The sequence below is a fragment of the Anticarsia gemmatalis genome, chromosome 8 (genome assembly GCF_050436995.1).
Source record: "Anticarsia gemmatalis isolate Benzon Research Colony breed Stoneville strain chromosome 8, ilAntGemm2 primary, whole genome shotgun sequence".
Taxonomy (NCBI): Eukaryota; Metazoa; Arthropoda; class Insecta; order Lepidoptera; family Erebidae; genus Anticarsia; species Anticarsia gemmatalis.
Window position 1 is genome coordinate 5500627 of NC_134752.1, and position 21622 is coordinate 5522248.

At 31.7% G+C, this 21622-nt stretch overlaps 1 protein-coding gene across 1 annotated transcript in view; it reads left to right on the top strand.

The window, feature by feature from the left end:
- The first annotated feature begins 1215 nt into the window (after nt 1–1215).
- LOC142974782 (putative inorganic phosphate cotransporter) overlaps nt 1216–21622 on the top strand; it is a 43737-nt gene continuing 23330 nt past the window's right edge. Inside the window, exon 1 of the mRNA XM_076117295.1 lies at nt 1216–1372. The gene's annotated coding sequence lies outside the window, so the exon portion shown is untranslated. The remainder of the gene's footprint in view (nt 1373–21622) is intronic.

Consider the following 21622-nt stretch of genomic DNA (forward strand, 5'->3'; position numbering starts at 1 on the left):
TATCGCACACTTATGATACGGATTATCTAAGAAGTAAAATATGCTAGCTTGGAAACAAACCCAGCATCACGCTACACCAACACTTGTTATTTACAAAGATAAGGAAGTCAAAATTTCCATTATCAGTCAATAACAACAAAATAACACTATATTTTACTTCATAACTTAAAAGCGAACGATAAAACGCCCTTGTGGAACACGGAACTGAAACATTTGAAAGGAATTGTATCGCGAAATTAACAAGTTACATACAGTCGTGTTTACAAGCACTTTATTAAAATGCAGGAGTCACATTCGTAATAACAGCTGTAGTAATGATGACATTTTAATGTCAAAGATTATTACACAGACAGGTAAAGATGGTTCTGTTGTTATTGTGCCTACATAAGATAATACTATTCTATGCATTCATGATCTACTTGTTTAAGTTAGTCTTCTATTTTTTTAGAAAGTCTTAATTTTACTTGTGGACGCGATTATTTTTATTTTAATCTCTAAATTTGCCTAGGCCTCAAAATTTGTTACAGTGTTAGTTTTTTAATAGGAAAAGTTTTAAGATAGAAGCAGTGCATTACAATTGTCTATACAGTAATTACATTCTTAAGTTCTACAAATTACAATATCTCTTCTACAATACCACTCTAAGACAATGGGCAGTTAAATTCAATGTTTTAAATACGTTTACGGTTGACACCAAACATTAGTTCTTCCAAATAAAGACAAACAACGTCAATGAATCATTAAGACTAATATAATACAACGTACAACCATATCATTCATAATTTGAGGCCACACGTCACTACATATTAATGTAATAAATCCCATCGCTTCGCCGCGTCTGTCAGTCTGTTCGCTATAAACTCAAAATTTACACTACAGATTTTTTGTGAGGTTTTCACCAACACAAAGAAAAATTCACGAGCATGTATTATTTGTTAAAGTTTTGTATAAAATAAGCTTTTTAAGCCGGCGTGGGTTGTTGGTTCTTCATCAAAAGAAATCTGTGTAAAATAAATAAATCGAATAATACAACATTAAAAATGACACATATTTATGCTACTCATATTTTTATAAATATAGTAACTTAAAGAACACCTTTATAATTAATATTTTTATCTATATACAACGTTAAAAAGATAGGCATATTTCGCGTTACAATTGCCTTCTACACGCGTTGCATGTTCTATGGCCGCTGTAGAGGCTGCGTGTGCGCCGTTTCTCCACAAGTCTGACCGATCGGCAGTCGCTCGCTCGTTACTTGTTTAACTTGACTTACTTTACGTTAGTAGTGTAAAGTACACACGAGGTTTGAATGGAAAACAAAACCTTTGACAGGATATACGGATATACAGTCATTGGATTACTTTTTTCAGTAAGTTTTTTTTTTCTTATATTTTTTTTGTTTTAATTTTTGATAGTATGTTTGAATTCGCGCCGGTTTATTTTAAACACGTGATTGAACGATAATTTTCGAGCAATTGTGCCTTTTTTGTTACTGTTTACTAGGGCATTATTTATTTTATTTTAATGACTTGAATTTATATTCTTTTTACGAATTATTTTACTACGATAGCTATGAAAATTGATTTTAGATAATCAACAAATTAATAATACGTTATTATGTACTTAGTGGTACCTAAATTATGGAATATTATTTTCTTAATTTTTTTTTACACATTTTTATTTTTTATCGGTAGTTATTGAAATCGTTAGTATATTTACTCTACTATGTTAAAATTGTGTTAAATCCGACGCAACAGCGAAGCGTAAAAGTGATACACGCAATATTTATCACATGATTCGATCTGTTTATGAAACACTTAAATATAGTTTTACTATCTACGTAGAATATTTTCTTGATTATTGAAGCCTTAAAGGATTTTATGATGCACTCGATAGCGAACAATTATATGATATTAAATATGTTTATATTTTGTATAGTTTGTAATTTGGTTGTTATTAGTCTCTGCCTATAACCAGAGCATAAATAATAGTACAAGGTATAACTTCTTTTAGATAAGATTACGTTTTCATTCTTTATGCAATCATGCGCAGCTTCGGTCATTTTTTTTTCTATAATTACATATCTATTAGAATTAGCATATTTTTTAGAAAAACCAATGGGGAGCATTGTTTTAATATTTTATTCAATTTGAAAGTTAAATGCAAAATACAAATAAAACGTGTGACGTGGTTCAATTTAATTATCTGAATGATGGTTTGTTTATCGCTAAGAATTATGTTGCAATTAACATTTTTTAACACTTACTGAGCGTTTTTTGTATCGTTTGTTCGTAAAAATGAAAGCGACAATTGTTTGAATAAAACTATTTAGTACAATACCCACCCGCATCATTTGAGATACGAATTTAGCACATCATTGTTGCTTTCCAATGCTTAGGTACAATTACATTTTACTACAAATAATAATAATAATAAAACCAACGGTCCTGTGTGACTTGATGTATGGATGTGAATGAGGCAAGACAAATTTGTAAAGATCATACCAAGTGGCTTTTGTCTCTGCCTACCCCTATGGGAGAAAAACATAATAATATGTATGATATATTATGTATGTACGACGTACGTGTGTAATAATAAATAATGTCTAACAAACTTTATAATTTTGCAATAAATTCTTAATACTCTCAGTAGAATCTTAAAACAAGACGTTATAATAATATATAACATGACGTAGTTATAATAATATTATCCTCACATCTACTTGTTATTGTAATATAATAATTTTGTAATCAAAGTTATATAATACCTCTAAGTAGTACATTAACAGGTTTATAATATATTTTCAATGTTTTAATTCTGTCCAATCATCGCCATTTTTCATTTAGTTGACAATTATTATTGTTCCAATTTAATATTACGAGAGTTCTATTTGTCGACAATGAATAGCAAGCAATATAAATTATTTTACAAATGACTTTGAAAATCACTTTGATAGATTTTTTCCTACCAGCGCTAACGGTTAGGCAGAGAATATGGTATTCAAAAATATAGTAAATTAGTTGACCCAGCTAATGTTGTTTGCCATCTAAATTTAAAAAAAGGGTCACTTAGGTGTATAAAAAATAGATGTTGGCCGATTCTCAGACCTACTCAATATGCTCACAAAATTTCATGAGAATCTGTCAATCCGTTGCGGAGGAGTACGGTAACTAACATGGAAATTTTATATTATATATAAGTAAAAACTAAACGAAAGAGATATAAATAAAATTGCAAAAGATAGCGAATCAATTCTTCCGTTTTTGTCATAAAACTCTATTCAAGTAATTGTTTTCACATTAAAATAAGGACAAACCGCACAATTATTATTTTCAGACTATTATTTTCTTTTAAATTAAAGTAATTTATCAATGAAAAGATCTGTCCCTGAGTCGATTCTTTTCTTGTTTTACGTATTTTAATTTATTATGTTGGTTTGGTCATGAAATTTTATTTACAACAGTAGTATCCGCTTAACATTGATACATCAAATAAAATGCAACAACAAACAGGATAAATAAATAATTAGTAAGCAAAAGCGTAAAGGAAAACCGGAAGAAGGCTCCTATCATAAAATGTGTAGCGTATTGTTCGAACATCCTTGTATTCGTTCAATACCGTTTAAAGACGACAGGTTATTATTATAAAGATAAGAATAATGATGCTTCATAAATGACAGTATAAAAACCTTAGTATTTTACTACTATTGAAAAAATGTGAGTGCGTTTTGTAAGATTTTGACGGCATGTGTGACTCAGGGATTGTTTTTCCGATCTTCGCACAATGGGTAGAAGGTCCATTTCCCACGCAGAACATAAGGCATACCTTTGTGTGTGATCAAGAGATGATTGTTTCGGATTCTCGTCTCAAATGGTGACAACGATAGAGTTTATGAATGTTTTGAATTACTTAATTTAAAAAAAATGTAAAGCTTATACTTGATCAAGCCTTTAGCTTTGTACAAACTAAATTAAAAACTAAACATTAAGATTGATTTAGTACTTTTGCCTTGACAAAACAGACGTACAAACATACTTTTGTATTAATAAATATGTAACATTATGCATCCATTTTATTCACTCACACTTTGTTGCGATCGCAAAATTACTATTTTTTGTGGGTTGTTCTGTAACCGATAATATTCGATAGTAATGTTAATGTGTCAATCGGTTAAAGGTACAACGTAGTGCATTACTAAACAGGTTTCATCGCCTCGTGTCTCAGTAACACGTGGTTTTTAATGCAGTGCTGTGAAATGCATTATAGATACATAAGCTGTGCTATCTCGAGTCGCACTATGACGTAGCAGTAAAGGCTTAGTATCAGTTAAACTATGCAAAAGTACTCATCAAATCGTAGAGTAAATACGTTGGTAAACGTTTTTCTTGAGAAAATATTTATTTGTATATTAGAGAAATGTATTAAAACGTATAATTGTACTGGTAATACAATTTTCTCCGACAAACGGCTAACTATCGGAAAATTAAAGATCTGCGCCTCTAGCGGCCATAACCAGCTAGCCATAAGAACAATTTTTGACGTTCATTTTAAAATATCAGGCTCTTGATACTCAATAATACAGACTACTATAAGTAATTCCGCTACCGTACCGATGTCTTTTCCTAAAATGATAGTACATTACTTCAAAGTAGTCCCGCACTGTATAGTGACTACCAATTTGTACGTACACTAGTGACCAACCTTTTCTTCATTTTTTCTTATTGAGTCTTTTTTTTTTCATTAACTTCTGTGTGTTAAAGAACACTGATAATAAACTTTCTTTACCACTGTAAAACAAATCTACCTAATCTATTTTTACACATCTCATTACGCAGTCCTCATGTTAATTACTACAGAGGATTTAGGCATTATCTTTACAAGGCCTAGTAGTGAGGTTGTAAAATCCCAGTGTGTAATTAATGTGCGTTTAGCAACATTTAAATAGCAACCATTACTTGACTCTTGCTTCACAGTTAAACGATTATCTACATGCATGACGTAGGTTTATGTAAATGTACTTACAATATAATTGCACGTAAAAAGTGCAATATAATTCTGTCTTTTTGTGAGATTAAAAAAAGTGCGGCAATTAAAATATATAAAATATATTTAACTACTGTGTTACTATTACCAAATTACTTATTTGTGCTATTACAATCCTCTTCAGTATAATAATATAATAAGTGGATTGTATGAAAAGCCCTCTATATTTCCATTGATTTTTAATTTTAAATGTAGTTAGAGAAGTTGCTGATGATTTTTCAATAATAACTCTTATAGGATCTTAAATGCCATGTCCAAAATGAGTGCTGTTGCATTTCCAGTTTTTCATCTCATTCTTTGTATTGCTGATAAGTTTAAAGAAGAGAAAACTGAAAACATTATAATTTTAACGCCCGCTTAATGTGAATTAATAAATACAAAAAATATGTCACAAATGTTAAAGTGAGAATACAAGACAATAAGTAGGTGTTTCTATTTCTTATCAACTTTTACAATATAACAAACTACTCGTGATGCGTAATATAAACACTTAAGAACTACTAGATAATATTTTAATTCCATGTTTTTCATACAAGCAGAAGATTTCCGTAAATATTTTCAACTTGTATTAAAAACATGCTCGTCTTATATTCAACAATAAAAGCTATCATTCTTGTTCTACGTGATCCTACGTGATTGGATTCCAAACAACGTTTTATGACACATTTTTTTACCTTATTTTAAGACACTATAATTAAAATGATTACGTAAATCAAATCTACTAAGTTTTTATTCTTAATTAAAGTATATAATTAAGTCTGTAAATTAATAACGTATTCATTGAAAAAAGGTGTTGTTATCATTTTATCGTCTAATTAAAATTAAAGTAAGTATAATGCAATATCAATCAAATTGGAGAAGTCAAACTTCGGGATCATCAGGATATGAGGACTACTAATAAGTTCCAAGGACTACTTTAGTACCTTAGGTACTCGTAACAACGAGTACTACCTAGATCTATAACGCTCCATAATTAGAACTATCGAATGTACTACAAAAATAGTTTCTACGGCGCTCGCTAGAGGCACTGATTACATACAAACAACAATAAAGCTTTAATCGCAAATATTAAGAACAGTTTACGATCTATAAATATGTCACCGAAACTATTTTAGGCGTTCACATTTGCAAAAAGATATGCTATATCGTCATCAATTTGATTCATCGACTCACCCAATTCTTTAAAAGGATTATCATAAAAAGCCAATAAACGCATCCATAAACTTGGAACACGTCGAATATAAAATTGGTTGCATTGGGTCAAGTTTATCAACTTATTGCAGCGAACATCTGACTTTGGCGAGACATTCTTCATTATTTTATTATTTTCGTTCATTTATTTAGGTAATCTGAAATACTTTTTGAGTTTCAACACTTAAGAGCTTAGTTATTTGAACATGTTAGGGTATTGTTTTTCAAATTTAAAAATACATGGCAACTCGCAGGCAAGCAAAAATCGGCAATAATTAAGTATAATATTATGTGAATTTTGCGTTACAAAATATATTAGAGAAATTCTATCAGTAGTTAATGTAGGTATACACATATTTCTGCTTGTTACAGCACTTAGATATAAAATGTTGTTATTAAAGAAAGACTATGATATTCAAATTGATTCCATAACTGGACGAACTCACCCAACTCACAAATTTATCCGCATCCGCTATTTTTAGGACCAAAATATAATTATTTATGGGAAGTAAAGAAACTTCTTCGCCTACATAAAAACATTCACAATTAGCGCGGAAAATATTTTTCACGGCGATTGGAGACGAACGAATTCACGACAAATCAATTTATTATTAAAGTAGTATTCTGTTATTGTTCTCTCATTCTTCTATTCCAATTACATGGAATTGTTTTTGTATAATAACACCAAATGTTAAAGAAACCTATAGAATGCCTTTTAAATCGGCCGAGAAATATCGAATTGTTTTATTGTAGTAGGTTTCAATAGAAAGGTCTTTAACCCAGTTATGTTAGAGTTCAATAAACTATTTCAATGCTTTACTTATTAATAGGAAAACATATTTATAGAGACTTTATTTTTGTACGGATTCCATTTTTAGGTTCTAAATATTATTATATTAAATGTTCATGACGTAGTTTGAGTTAATGTTCGTGATGAAGTGACCTATGTAGACACATCGCTATCACAACGCGTAGAGTTTTCGCATTTTCTCTTATTCAATTTGGTAATTCGTGTTGTACCGGGTCTCACTGTATCGGCTTGTTGTTTGTTGCTAAGTAGATCAATGTCAGTACATTGCACGTGAAAATATATTTACAGATGTCATATCGTGTAAATTGTCTAAACATAATATCAAGATGTGGAACCATCTTTTGTGTTATCACTGACCAATCAGATTCATATCGGATGAAGATTACCTGCCTTATCCAGTCCAAGTTTTGACAGTCGAGATACAAAATTGCATAGTAACTATCAATATCTATGCATCAAATCGCGCCTTCTTCTCGTGAAATGGAATGCTTCCTTTATGGTGTCAGCAAACTATCACTAAACTTTTATATTTTGCCAGATTCCGTCCTATATCAGTGAGATAGATTTACTTTGTTATGTTTTAAGGTGGATTTGTCAGATATCCGCAAATAAATACATGACAAAAATTCAATAGTCCAATAAACGAGGAACAATCTCTGAGAATCCATCGCTTTTCAACGTCCAAAGCCGTTGTCATTCGGCCTACGCTTCCGTATAAATTAATTCTTGATTTCCATTACCGTCCCAGATTTCCTTCAAAAGCTAAAGACTGCTATACAATCCTCATAAAGCGTCATATCTACGACGTTATGTCTTCCGGCTGTCGATAAGGTAAAGAATATCCCAAAGGCTGTCTTATTAAAATGCCGTCAACAAAGAGGAAGCACGTTACAATATCTGGTAATGACGGCAAGGCCTTTATCTCTCCCTAAAAAGGACCAAGGAAAACCGGGGGATAGATATATATAAAAAGATAGCGGATATTAAATAAGTAAAAAGGGACGTGCTTCTAAGGCCTAATACAAAATTGTACTTTTATAAAGTCTTTTGTGGCTCGATCTTTTTCAAGTGGAATTTTTTTCGTATACTTTTAGCGAAATTTTAATTGAATTAGATTCAGGTTTGTAATTTGATCCTCTTTGAAAGTTTCTTTCGTCCGCAACAAAACTCTCAGATTAAAATTATATTTTCTTGGATCCAAGTCTGTTCTTTATGTAAACTTCGGTGTATATGCATTTACGAATATAGTTTTGTATCTTACTTATCATTCACCTATGTATACTACTATCACTTAACAATAATTAAACTATATCGAATGGTCAACCAAAATTTTAATTTAACTCAAAATAATGTAGTGGGTTTTGTGCAACCCCACAGATAAAAACTAAAAATCAATTAAGACGATGAACCTATTCATTAAAATGTTATTGTAGTACATCTGTGCTATGCACTTTGAAATTTAACAACAGTTTGAGCTATTTATATTACGTGCTGCAAATAGATGAATACAATTAGGTGAATTCCCTTTTTAAAAACACCTTTAAATGAATATGTGAATGAAGCGTATTTCAGTTTGCCAAAACTATTTATTTATTTCATCACAAATATCAATAACCTTTGTAGCATTTTTTTAAATAATATATTCTACTGCCCGGATTAAACCGGATCTGTCGAAACAAAACTACAAATGCATATCAAGTCAAGGTCACAATTAATTTGCATTCAAACATAATTGCACATTTATTATAATTAAAATTTGATAAAAACTACTATTTAGTATCAATCAGAAATCAAATCAACTTCCATTTGAAAATAAAACTATTTTATGACATGTTTACATGCATTTTCGTGTCAACGAGCGCATTTAATTTGTTTTCAATCGTTTTGTTATTCGTTAACCTTGCTACATACTTCTCTAGTGTCGTTTTGTTAAACCTTAATTTAGAGGGGCGATTTCCTACTACTATCGACAATTGGGTAACTATCAAGTTTGTGTTCAAATTAAAATCAAATCAGCGCCTCTAGCGGGTGCCGTGGGAACTAGTTGTTTAGTACATTTTAAATGTAAAATGTCCGATGCCATTAGTACCGACTGTAGAGAATCGTGCGACAATATCGTCTTATTTTTTTTACTATATACCTAGGTGTTTATACTGTCACTAGAATACAAACAATATTGAGACTAGCTGTGGGCGAAGAGTTCTCCGAACATGAATATAAACATTAGTAGCGCGATTCTCCATAGTCGGTACTATCGAGAAAATAAATAATATGACAATTAAAATAGTACTACGGGCAACATTTCTCGATAGCTAGCATTATGTCGATGATCGATAGTGGAATAGAATCATGCAATTTTAGCAGATAATTTTTTAAGTAACATTTCTACAGTGACTTTCAGTACTAGAATTGTTTATTAAAAGTACACACATTACTCTTTCACGTGTACAACATTCGTTATTTTAATCCTGTCACCTTTTTACCTGTACTGTCTAATTGCGTCGCTTTGTCTTACATTTGTAATATATTATAATAGGCTCTCTACATATATAGTTACAAAACGTCACAGCTGCATATAAATGAAGACATCAGAAGCCATGGTGCAGAACATCGCGTGTGCGGAAAGGTACTAATTAATTGCGTGTACATTCTGAATGGGTACTTATATAAAATATTTATGTTCAAACATGATGTCATGGTCATACTTCAAGTGTCGGTCAATATACCTCTTTAGTTCAATTGGTTTTCAAATATACTTTTTGGTATTTTTATTCAGATATTTTGAATGTATTCTATAAGAGACCTTTGTTCCTTTGCGTATAATTTTTATATGAACGGAAAGATTTGCGTTGGCATGCATGCTACTTGGCTTGGATACCGATTCAAGTAAATGTCTAAAATGTGCTAAACTTTAAGAAATCTAGATAACTTCTAGGTTCTCAATAAGGCTGATACATTTTATATAAACCATTGTTTAAATTCAGACGTTTAAAACCTTAATACTTTTTAAAAGTCTTCAGAATTTTGTTGGGCTTGAATGAATTTTATTGGTACAATTTTGACTGTAATGTTATTGTGAACTTGGTTAAACAACATTTCTGGCACTTCCAATATTAAGTCTATTTCGTACTTATCCCTCGAAATAAACAATGCAATGTGTATTTTACTGATCACAGATATACACACTATACAGTATCACGAAACCATACGATTTTATCGATTCGGTTGGTACATTCAATATTTCGCTAGTACTTTCATAATGGCAGTACCCACACGATTTTGACTGTAATGCCAGATTCCCAGGGTATAATTACACGATGCCGATTCACGAACACACTTCACAAGCCTAAGGTTATGCAAATGAGGTCCTTGCGATTATTCATATTCATTTTGGTAGTTATTGTTGTGTAGGGATATACAACTGCATTCCTAAATCGTATTCCTGAGCAAGGGTTTTTGCTTAGTTTGAAAATGGATAGCTAGCTGGTAGTAAAGACGAACTTTTTATTTTTTAAATTTAAGAATTGCATGTTTATTCGTGATTGTTTATACTTTAAATACTATTAACAATAATACGTAATAGTACATAGAACGTTATAATGCTTTAAGTACAAATAAAAAGGTTGTATTATTTTTATTTGTTTCAAACAAATTAGAATGGAAATGAACTGACCTAATTTTGTTTATTTCTAGAATGTTATGAATGAATCAAATAATGCCTTTTGACTGATGATTTAATAATTACTATATTATATATTTTAATTACCAATTCAATTTGTCTAAATATTTATATCGTTAACATAACTACAAGACTGAGACGGGCGGCAGACTACAAACGGTGACCGCAAACCGCAAACAGTTGGAGTTTTAATGAATGAATATTTTACTAGTAGTGCGATACTCTACATTCGATACTATCGAGTACCGAGAGTTTGGAATTTAAAATGAACGGCAAAAATGGTCCCCGCGGTGTCCGCTAGAGGCGCCGATCAGATTTTTATAGCCGAGTCGTTGCCGATAGTCAATAGTGATAGGGAATCGCATTACTGGTCAACAAAATATTTAAGACTTATTGTGCTACGGTATTTACCCTTAATATTAAGCTCTGTTTAAAGTAAAAAAAATATAATTGGCAGACAAAACACGATAACATAAATCTCTCATTTGATCACAACAAAATATTCGTGTTTAAAAGACCAAACCAAAATCTACTGGATGGTGATGTCTGGACTGAACGTCTCCGTGTTTATTTCCTACATATCTAAAGTAGTTGCCTATACTAATCAAGCTGTACTTGATGCAATTATCTAGAGTCCATATTTTTATTCAAATATTTTCGGCGAAGTATAATTTGTTAGGTATTCGTGTATAATTATTGTTATTAAAAGTGTTGAAGCATGAATGTTACAATTGTGCAACCGACCTTCTTGGTTAGGCGATAATGACCTTGACTAACTTTGCATTGACAACACTTAATTTTTTAATTTAAAAAGTAACAGTGTAGGCAGTACTTATTGAAATGAGGTCAATTGTGCGTTGCGTGTATTGATAATGACAATCGATGTTTGCAAACGAATGTTTTATCTGGTACAAAATACTCTAGCGTTTTTTATTTTATTTTAATAGTGTATTTATTAACTTAAAAAGTACTAGGTATTAACCTAGTAGTTTTATTTTAGTACAGACAATATAATATTATTGGTATTTATATCTTATATATTATTCTGTTTTAGGAAAATTACAGAGACCTGTTTGTTTAGAAAATAATATTAACAGAAATACATACTTTGATATGTCCATGAAAAGTTCTTTAACCACAGGTTTACAATTTATCGGTATTGCCTTTAAAGTATTATATACATTTATCACATCAATAAGTGTTTCTATAAAACATAATAATATTTGTTCATAGAATCTAATAGAATGATTGCATCAAAAGCTGCGATTCTAAAGAAGAGTGAATTAAATCATTGACTACACTTGAAGTTATCAGAATTAAAATAAACAAGAGTAATGTCAGATACACTAAAGTTATATACTTAATATAGGTATATATATTATATACTTAATATAGTATGCCAACCTGTTGACTTGTTTTCAATCTAATTCAATACTAATACGTATTGCAAACAGGAAAATGCAATTCGAAAACGTGATTTCCAAAATCTAAATATTTTTTGCAATACAAGGATAACTAGTGACCAAACCAGAGTAATTTTTCAAACATTATTTTTATATAAATAAATATAAAAATACAATTAAAAATAAGGACTAACTTCGTTTAAATGGCAGCATATTTCATAAGTGTAAGCCCGTCTCTAGTGTGTTAAACAACAATGACTGAAAACAAAAATGAGTGTCCTACGTAAAAGGCGATATTTTTCAAGGTTTTATTATTAATTCCTTTGTCATCATAGATAGTAGTTAAATCATAATTCACTCGACAAATAGGACTCGGTCTCTATTATCTACTTACCCGTATAAAGAATAGAGGTGATAATACATCATTATTATGAAGGTCCTGTCAATATTTTATCATGTTAACATGGTCTAATATTTACGCCCATTAAACATATCAAACGATATGTCAATTCAATAACATATCAACAACAACTTTTTTAAACATGTTACATAAATCATTACTAAACAGCAGTAGCGCGATTCTGTAGAGTCCGGTACTGCCGCACTGTCGAGTATCGAAAATTTGACATTTAGTCAGTGTCAGCAGCGCTGATCAGATTTTCGTACAAATTTCTCGATAACAAGCCGTTTGTCGGCAGTAGATAATAGTAGAGAATCGAATTACAGCAGTCACACTGGCACATAGACAAAATACTTGAGTCATGTCAAAAAATAAATTAGGTGCATTTAGGCCGGGGCCTTGTATGCAGTACTAATGCGGTAATTTATATGCGCAAATTAGCGCCATTCCATTGTAGCCAAGCGAAAAAATACGTATACTTTGTACAGCTTTTAATTTGAGTATGGGACGATGGACTCAAAGGCATTGTTTATGCTCGCTGTTTTGAGTTGAGCAAATTTTTCCCACAAATTAAAATTGCTTTGCCAGAAGCGAATTTGACTTTAGTTCGAGAGTCGCATGGTGCATTGCTTGGGGCTGTATAAACAGGTTTTTCTTTTGGAAACTTCTCAGAAATATTCTGGAGTCACTTGTGGGAAATGACAAAGGTATGCACAAGCAACAGAAAAAAAAACAGATTGAAGTTTGTTTACTTTTTTGGCAAATATGCCACAAATATGACTAATGGCTCTTCACTAGCACAAAGAATATAGCCTAATTTTATAACATTAATAGATAAATATAGTATTACTAAAATGTTTGAATTTCATTCTTTTTTGTGCTCGCTAGTCAAATTTTTATCCGATATAATTAATCTGTCTGCATAAATCATGACGCTGAAGGTTTAAAAATAAATTGTCGCATATTTCAAACATCACAAAAGGTTTAATTTACCCGGAGTCACTGTGATACAAAAATTCGGAACGTTTTTATTTAACACCTGAAATTATTTCTCACACTATCTTTGTTTTAATACTGTGATAGATAAGGTACTTAACTCATGTCAACTTACTATTAACGTAATTTCATATTCAATGTCAAGTAAGATTGCTGATAGTTTTCAATGGTATATTTGAAGGTTAATTTTGCTTATTGATCGATTACATAATATAAGGGCGTGTACATTATAGTTATTAATTACCGTATTGTGGGCACATTCTTGGCACATAAGCAATTTAAAATTAGATAGAGGGACACAGAGAACACAATACATATCATTCGGTTCGTAAATTACTTGTCTTTTTAATTGTACAACTATTCCAACACCCAGTGATGACATTTTTAATGAAGAATGTTTAAATTTTTTTAATATTTTTTTTTACATTCAAATAGCAATTTTGCAATTACAAATCACCATTTCCCACGGTAATGTCTATAGGGGCAAGGGTGAAATGTGGATTTTCATGATTGTCATTGGGGATTCGGTAGTAAGTTTATTTAAAAAAAATATCGCGAATAAATTAAACCGGGACTATTTACGCGCCCTCCGAATCACGAAGAGTACAAAAACGCCCAATTTTTGACTGCAAACTGAGTAAATAAATTATTTTTGACGCAAAACTTAATATCCTAAAAAGTATAATACGGTTTATCGGACAATATCCAAAAATAAGGCTACAATCCTTTTAAAGAGTGCGACCTATTGTGATACACAGATCTAAAGATTGCATCTGGCCATTTTCAATCGCACACATTGTCTCAATTTTGCGTCACGGCTTTACAAATGTCTCATAAAATGGAAAGTAATGTTACAAAAACTTGTAACTGGACTAAACCAGTTCGATTCTGTTACAACGTTGTCCGAGGACAATCATTTATGTAAGCGAACGATTATCATAACGAGTTCCCTGAGAATTTGTTAACTAGTTTGTAGGAAGCGTTGAGCACCGAGTGTAAGTTACTGTCTCGGTATTTATTGTTGTTATTTACATATATAATATACATAAAGCCAGGCCCTGTTGTTGTTTTTATGAAAACCTTAAAAGGCTTTTTAGGAAACAGCACTATGCTCGTGTTCCTACCAATTCAGCAATGTACCTATTAAACCACTAACAAAAAGACACCATCAGATACGTCTTCTCTTCCTTTGATATGTAATTAAATAGTCAGACACCCTTTGAAATTTTAGTGGTAGGTACATTCCATTCGTAAGAACAAATTTTTGATCTACATTTAGTTTTTCGAAATCACTTTTGGTACATAATAGAAGTGTTCGAATTAATTCTATAATTTATAGAACTATAACTTATTCGCACTACTTGCCAAATAATTGTCAGTAAAATTAGGTCACTATGTCATAACGTTGTCTGCATAACATCGCCGTAAAAAGTATAATAGTGTATTTGTTTAAGTTAAATAATTTGAATCAGTAAGTTTCGTACAATAACAAACATAATAATATTAGTTTAAATGTCATTGACCTATTTGTGTACCATTTTATAGGTTTCTGCATTTTTTAAGTACGATCAAGTGAACCTACTGTAGAACTTGTTGTCTTGTCAACAATTTACTAACGGGCGATACTAATATGCTATCTATGGATAGATATACTTCTTTTTTTATTTATTTTAACAGTTATTTCATACTTCTTGCCAGAATTGACTTTAGGCTTAGCTGAAACAGCCGTTATCGAGTCTTTCGGAGTCAGTCATCACAAACGTTCACCTCTCTTTGTATCCGCGCCAAACATTACTTTACCATTGACAGCGATTAATGTTTATAACTATATATTTTATGCAATCAATGTTAAAACCACCTCAGTTCATCTTATTAGTTCATAGAGTAGAGATATAGTCTAAAAGTCAGGATAAAACTAAAAGAAGACTATAATGATAATAACACCAGTAACCTACATTTGTAATCGCTGAGTGTAGGGAGGATGAGTACAATAATTAAGGTTAAGTACTGTATCAGCGAGTGCAACTTACTTTAATACAGTTTCATACATTTTACGTTATCTAAGCGACTTTGAAACGATGGTTATCGGTAAAGTTCTCTTGGAAAATTCTTCCCTATGTTTTGTTCAAGATTTCCTTTAATTTTAGGTAGCCTTGTTCCAATTTGTATAACACACCATAAATTACCTCCAAATTCTAAATTTTCTTTCCAAATGAGAAATATATTAATTCATGCTTGATTCCATCACACCGACTTAAATGCGGGAATCCTTAATATTTTCGGATATAGCACAAAAATTAATATAAATAATGTCCTACTTCTGAGTTCCTGTCTCCTATCGAGTCCGAAACATATCATAAGAAGAAATAAAATCATCGCTATTATCGAAGCAAAGGATCACAGCAAATAATTTTAATTTGATCACAAAAAGTACTTATTTGTGCATTTACTATGCCTTCATAATAGTCGTAGCTAAATCCACTACTGCATTGTGACGCGATGTTTGATTTATATAACATTTTATTTGTATTACTTATTGTTACCTATGATAATAATCATTGTTTGTTCTGGTTTATGAAGATAAACCTAGTCGATTTGCTGCAAGTGGATGACGTATTGATTGTGTAACTCAGTTTAGAAATGCTTAGTCATGGTTTAAGCCTTTTAAGTTTTAAACTCAGTACCAGTTAGCGCAAGATCTCAGAGAGAATTTCGTCATACATCAGCAATCAACAAATATCAGGATTAGACTATTGCCCAGCAGTGAGACGACGATGGATAAAAATAAAAATAAACCGTTTCACTCGTTTTCATCTAAAATAATCGTCCATTTTCGGCCCTCGTAGTAACGGCGTGTTGATCGTTTCAATTACACTTTAAAAGCCTGTTATTTGTCAAAAATATAATAAAAAAACAATTTAAATTATTTCAATCGTTTATTTATTTATAAATTCTCGATATTTATATTAAAATTACCTGTTTTAGCCCATCAACTCTTTTATTTGTACATTGTACAAGGTGATATATTAGTTCGAACTAAAAATGTTTTGCGTCAACCTGAATATATATTTATATTTACAGTATTCCTAAATAAGAAGCGACTAAAAATACATTAAAATCAGAGAAACGACCATAGCTTAATCATCTATTGATAACACGATAGTGAACAGTGTGTAGTCAGCCTAAATGACATAATCACCAAACGGAGTCGAAATCTATTGTTAGAAAGCAATTATAAAAACCGGTCTTTCAAAAAATAGACTTCCGTTATGATCTAGCCTTGTCCACAAAACTAGATCAATTTATATATATTAGTTGAGCCTTTGTTCCAAACTATGTTGGAGTCAGCTTCCAGTCTCCAGACCGGATGCCTATTGACTGCCTATCTGACCTCCACAACCCAATACCTGGGTTATAACACGATACCCTTCGGTAAGACTGGTTGTCAGACTTTTAAGCTTCTGACTACTGTTAACGTCCGTCAAAGATCTTCGAAAATGACAGCCGGGACCCACAATTTAACGTGCCTTCCTAAACACGGAGGAACTCGATGCGTAAAAGATGGCCACCCATCCATAGATTAACTTCGGCAAGCATAACTTAACCTCAAAGATCGATCCGCGCGGCTGTTGTTTACTAAACCACGAGCTCCTCCGATCAATCTTGAGAATAAAAACATTAAATGTCAATTTAAAGGTATGCTCAATTAAAATAAAATCTTATCGTGAATACTAAAATTCTATTTTATTTCTTTGTCAATGTCAATATTCCCGTATATTGCCTATGTAAACATAATTTGTCACACATTTAGCAGTATTTTTTACAGTGGTAGAGCTACGGAAGGAATATTTAGTTATATTTGTGTTATTTTAGAATAACCTTAAAATTCAATAGTAGTAACATCTTAAGATTACTCTATATAGTCCATACATTATAATTATACATAAAATGAGGTGTTTTCCCCACTGGGTTTGGCAGAGATTAAAGAACGCCACTTGCTGTTCTATATCATTTTTCTAAAACATTAACTACAACTCGGGCATCATAGTAATACGCTTGCAGCCAGTTATTTTGTTACAATGTTGCCATAACAAATAATCGTATATAATTAGCTATCCGAAACGAATTCGTTCAAAAACGTTTTGCATTTCCTCAGAAACGATTGGAGTTGGACATAATAACAGTCTGCCGTGACAAACTGGTAACACTGACAGAATAATAAGATAAGAAAAATACAATCTTTAATTATTTTCTCAGTTTTTTTTGTTATAGTGGTTTATAAATTGTTGCGTGACAAGGATCAAATATACTTTTATTGTAATTGTACTTGATACACCCTAATTCGTACCGAATAGAATGATAAAGGTGTACTTAAATATTTTTTCTTTCGAAGGTATTTCACACATTACTATAACTTTAAAATCATAATACAACTACAGGATTGGGGTCTGCATTTTTAAATAATGACTTTTATTTAACTGCAATTGAGATACATCACTGATTTAAGACGATCACAACAATATTCGCGTAGATCAATGTAGGTCAAATCGCCATTGTAAATTATAATTTTAAATTATTAATTAGACGATGAATGAGAATTACTTATGCAGTTGCTTTTTTCACCATATTGGAATTTGATTGGTTTCAATTTGTATTACATCATATTCAAAAGTCAACATGGAAATTATCTTTTTTTGGAATTCTGACATTTTCGTAGAGCTTATAATCTGAAAGCGGACTATGATAATTACATAATTAATTGTCTGTTATTAAAGACTTATAAGTGAAAAGGTTACTTACTCCGACAAATATGAATTTATCTTGTGCAATGAACTAAAAGGAAACACAAAGGAAAAAGTACATTTTATATTGATGGTCTGATCGTAAAGCATACATCGATACTTACATAATAAAGCTGAAGAGTTTGTTTGTTTGGACGGGCTAATCTCAGGAACTACTGGTCCGATTTGAAAAAATCTTCCAATGTTAGATAGCCCATTTATCAGAGAAGGCTATCTATTATTACGCTATGACCAATAAGAGCAGAGCAGTCTCTTATGTGACGCAAGAGAAGTTGCGCGAGTGAGCTAGTTTTTTATATTTTCCCTAACCACTTAAACGACTAAAGAATACCTAACTTAAAATTCACTCAAATCATTACTAAGCTGATTGTGCTAACCCTTCATAATAATACATAGCTATACAAATCTTAAAATCACTAATGCGATTCTTTACCACTAACTATTACATGAAAATCTGATCAGCGCCTCTAGCGAGCAATGTAGGAACTATTTTTGTAGTACATTTTAAATGTCAAATACTCGATATTTGTATAGCACTTTCTGTAGTCCAGGTTCTCGCTAAATAATACAGTAACCTTAACCACGATAACACTTTCAACGAGCAACAAAAACTTTTTACTCCTTTACCAATTTTATCAATATCTACAAAACCCCAAATGACGAATGTCGTTAGGACCGAACCACATCCATAACCGTACAGTCACGAGCAAAAGCATCTATATCCTGTCTCATCTTCAATAGTATTCTTTGAAAAAAAAATATCAATAGTTTTTTGGTGTTACTGGTTAGTCAATGCAACAAATACGCAGATAATTGCGAAAGTACGTTCTAAAAAAAGAACTACTTATACTATTTTCATGATAAAACTGCGGTGCAAAATGTGATAGTGTAAACATATTTTTGCTTTCGACTTTATATAAGTAAGAGGGAAACTTGTACAAGGTCAGCGAAATGTCGCCGCATCCGATCCAATATCATATCTCGCAGAAATGGTAGCAATGAATGCGATTGACGGTCGAAGATTGTGAACTGCAATTTCGATAAGAGCTATACGGCGTACGCTTTGGCAAACGATTTTAGGGAAATTGTGTGAGCTTCGAGCCTACATGTGTTTACGTTACAAACATGTCAATATCATGCCTGTACTCGCGAAGTGATTGGCAAAACGTTTAGCAGAACATGTTCAAGTATGTTTATAGATTTAGCTTGAAATTTGCGCTTTACTTTAGTCATTTTGGTTTTGTTGCTCGTGGTCATGTTAGTGGCTCTTTTTTATGAACCCATTTATGTTTCGCTGCTGGGCAAGGGTCGCCTCCCGGAATGAAGTAGGTTCGACCTTGAGCCTGCTGCACTGTCCAAGTACGGATTTGGGGACTTTGCATTCTCTCAAGAACTATATGAAAGAAATTTTATCTATACTATCTATACTAATATTATAAAGCTGAAGAGTTTGTTTGTTTGTTTGTTTGAACGCGCTAATCTCAGGAACTACTGGTCCGATTTGAAAAATTCTTTCACTGTTAGATAGCCCATTTATCGAGAAAGGCTATAGGCTATATATCATCACGCTACAACCATTAGGAGCAGAGTAGTAACGAAAAATGTTACAGAAACGGGGAAAATTATGACCCATTCTCTCTTACGTGACGCAAGCGAAGTTGCGCGGGTCAGCTAGTTATGAGATATTAATTTTAAGGGGTATATAATGCTAGGTGATAGTTACTGGGTTGGGGTTGGGTAGGGATATTTCGTGCTCGGTGTCAGGTCACAGTAAATAGTAGTTAGTTGTATTTACGACTTAATAAGACTTACAAGCTTCAATAGATCATCGCCAATAATGTATGGTACCTATTGAATGTGAGTACTTACTTCACATTCACTCAATACAAGTTCAATTATCACTTAGGTACCTACATTATCGCACAAGAGCGTCAAATAACGATGCAATAAAAACAGAGCATAAAAGATTTTCCTTACCTCTTTTTTTATGCAAAAATAACCAGTTAAATATATTATTATAAAACTTCCGCGGACAATTATTACTGTTGAGGATAATACCAGTTCAGACAGGGTTATCCCCTATTCAGAATTATATCTCATTTTTATCGTCTAAGGATAAGATGTCTTTAATTTAATACTTTACCTTTTATAACAAACTGCCTCTGGGGTTCCGGCGTATCTGATTGCTGAGGACTAGGTCTAAGATTCGATTCCCAGAACAAGCGAAGTGCTCTTGGCATTCTGGTTGTTATTTATGTAAGAACATTTCTTAAGAGTAGCCCAGAGTTTGGTTACGTGTCCAGTATATGACAACAGGTTTGCCCCCTATTACATGGGACTAAAAATGTTAGTGGCAAAATGTGAGTGAATTTCATACACTTCTAACTTCGGGTATAAAATTCGCGGTATGTATATTTTGATACCTAAAAACGGCTTAAGGAAAATAAAATAATACTATTAATCTCTGATCTCACATCTAAGACCCACGTACAGGTAAAAAACCCCTGAGAGAAGTATTTCACCTACTGCGTTAGTAAAGTCCCAGTTTATAAACACGTACGAACACAATTAATCATCTGCAGTATTACCTTTCATCTGCCAAGTGGACTCTTGGTTTCTTGTTGGGAAAATACTTGTAGTAATATACTTAACTCTTGGTAAGAAAGGAAAGAAAAGGAAAATTAAAGGTACTTTAAAGCAAATTCATATTTCAGCTCATAATAATAGTTTATTCTTAGTTCAACTAAATCCATAGCTTAATTTAGTCTTTACCTAAATTGTTCATGATATTTTTGTAAGTATTAACTTTTCGCGTATTTTTATTTAATAAAATGTTCAAGAAAAAAAAATAAGAAAGGTAAATTGTAAAATAATAATTAATTCATTAGTGATTGATATACATTTAGTCTAAGGAATATCAGTCTGAAATTACTGACTGAAAAGAAAATTATATATTTATCTTTGGAATGTTTTTACATGTCTCTCAATAATAACAGTAAAATATCAGTTGTTCAAATCAACAATTGAATGCATCAACAAGTATATTGACCGATAAAATGCATGGCAAATAATATATAATTGCAAATTGACTGCACAGAATTACAGTCGTTTTTGCAGTCGTCATAAGGTTCTTAATTCTGTGTCAAAATTAAGTAGCTACGTAACAAATACGACGTCTGTTTGACATGGAAAAGGTTTTTTTAATATTGAGTCTGTTACATTTTCTATCACTTTTTTATAATCTTCTAGTAATTTACAGTATTTTAATTATGATTATAGTGGTGAGGTGTTTTT